The 2,608-nt window shown below is 25.4% G+C and overlaps 1 pseudogene; it reads right to left on the reverse strand.

Moving 5' to 3' along the window:
- Positions 1–938: 938 nt before the first annotated feature.
- LOC118739064 lies at positions 939–2,148 on the reverse strand (annotated as a pseudogene).
- Positions 2,149–2,608: the final 460 nt, after the last annotated feature.

Below are 2,608 nucleotides of genomic sequence, written 5' to 3' on the forward strand. Positions count from 1 at the left end.
AGTGTTGGGTTATATTCAAATTCGAAAAGGGCCTAATAAAGTTGGGCTTATAGGAATTCCTCAACCTATATGTGATGCAATTAAGTTATTTACTAAAGAACAAACTTATCCTCTTTTATCAAATTATTTATCTTACTATTTTTCTCCTATTTTTTCTTTATTTATTTCTTTAGTTGTTTGAGTTTGTATCCCTTTATTTGTTAAATTATTTTCTTTTAATTTAGGCTTATTATTTTTTTTGTGTTGTACTAGTTTAGGTGTTTATACAGTTATAGTTGCTGGTTGGTCTTCTAATTCTAATTATGCTTTATTGGGGGGACTACGTGCTGTTGCTCAAACTATTTCTTATGAAGTTAGAATAGCTTTGATTTTATTATCTTTTGTTTTTTTAATTGGGGGTTATAATATACTTGATTTTTATCATTTTCAATATTATGTTTGATTCGTTATTATTTTATTTCCTATTAGCTTAGTTTGATTTTGTATTTGTTTAGCGGAGACTAATCGTACTCCTTTTGATTTTGCTGAAGGTGAATCTGAATTAGTTTCTGGGTTTAATGTAGAATATAGAAGTGGTGGATTTGCTTTAATTTTTATAGCTGAATATGCTAGAATTTTATTTATAAGAATATTATTTTGTGTAATTTTTTTTGGATGTGATTTATTTAATATTTTATTTTATATTAAATTAACTTTTATTTCTTTTGTATTTATTTGAGTTCGTGGGACTTTACCTCGATTTCGTTATGATAAATTAATATATTTAGCTTGAAAATGTTTTTTACCTTTTTCATTGAATTATTTATTATTTTTTATTGGTTTGAAATTATTATTAATTTATTTAATGTGGTTAATTAAATTTAGTAAAGTTAATAGAAAATTGAATTTCTATCTTATGTTTTCAAAACATATGCTTATTGTCAAGCTCATTAACTTATTAAGTTTAATTAATTAAGTTATCTCATCATTTATTAATTATTGGATTAATAATATAATATAAAAAATAAATTACTGTTAAAATTTGTCCTACTAATACGTAAGGGTTTTCTACAGGTCGTGCTCCAATTCAGGTTAATAAAATAACTGTCACTACTATAGTTCAAAATAAAATTTTGTTAATAGGGTAAAATTGGATACCTCGAAATTTACTTAAATGATAAAATGGAAGAATTGCTAAAATTGCAATTGATAAAATTAATGCAATTACTCCTCCTAATTTATTAGGGATTGATCGAAGAATTGCGTAAGCAAATAAAAAATATCATTCTGGTTGAATATGAACTGGAGTAACTAATGGATTAGCTGGAATAAAATTATCTGGATCACCTAATAAATATGGATTAGTTAATGTTAAAATAATTAAAGTTATAATTATTACAATGAATCCTACAATGTCCTTATAGGAAAAATAGGGGTGGAATGGAATTTTATCAATATTTGAATTTAGTCCAATTGGATTATTTGAACCTGTTTGATGAAGAAATAATAAATGAATTAAAGTTATAGCTAATACAATAAAAGGTAGAATGAAGTGAAATGTAAAAAATCGTGTTAATGTTGCGTTATCAACTGCAAATCCTCCTCAAATTCATTGCACTAAAGTAGTCCCTAGGTAAGGAATTGCTGATAATAAATTTGTAATAACTGTTGCTCCTCAAAAAGATATTTGTCCTCATGGTAATACATATCCTATGAAAGCTGTTGCTATAACTAAAAATAAAATTAGTACTCCTACTAATCATGTTGGAGTAAATAAGTAGGATCCGTAATAGATCCCTCGTCCTACATGTAAATAAATACAAATAAAGAAAAAAGATGCACCGTTGGCATGTAAAGTTCGTAATAATCAACCATAATTTACATCTCGGCAGATGTGATTAACACTATTAAATGCTAAATTGATATCTGCTGTATAATGTATAGCTAAAAATAATCCTGTTAAAATTTGGATTATTAAACATAATCCAAGAAGTGAACCAAAATTTCATCAAGCTGAGATATTAATTGGTGCAGGTAAATCTACTAATGCATTGTTAGCAATTTTAAATAAAGGGTGTTGGGTTCGTAAAGGTTTATTCATTAGTTTATTAATCGTAAAGGTCCGTAAAATAATTTTGTAATTTTTACTACTGCAATTAATGTAATTAATAAATAATTTATTAATAAAATTGTTATTAAATTTGTTGGAAAATTGTATAATTTATTAAGATTTAATGAATTTTCTTCTATAAATAAATTAATATTATTTATAGTTGTTATTTCATTGTTCTAAGATTCAGGTTTACCTTAGTTAATTGAAATATTACATCGAGGTGTTTTGCATATTTGAAATGAAAAAATACCCAGAAATTTTCAGCGAAAATTAGGTTTTTTCGACAAATTTTGAGTATGCAGTTTTGTCGTCAACTAAATTTTATTTTTGAAAATTTTTTTTTATGCATTTTCTTCCATTTAACGCATGAATAAAATCTATTTTTATATAGAAGAAAATACTCAACACCCTCGACAAAAAAAAACTTAAATTCTCGGCAGAGTTTCTCACACACACCTTGTTCCATTAATACGAGTAATCAACACAACAACAAAAGGAATGAGCCAAGTAAATTCT

Source organism: Rhagoletis pomonella, unplaced genomic scaffold (assembly GCF_013731165.1).
Source record: "Rhagoletis pomonella isolate Grant_MI unplaced genomic scaffold, Rhpom_1.0 Rhpom_scaffold_00005, whole genome shotgun sequence".
In the NCBI taxonomy this organism is placed as follows: Eukaryota; Metazoa; Arthropoda; class Insecta; order Diptera; family Tephritidae; genus Rhagoletis; species Rhagoletis pomonella.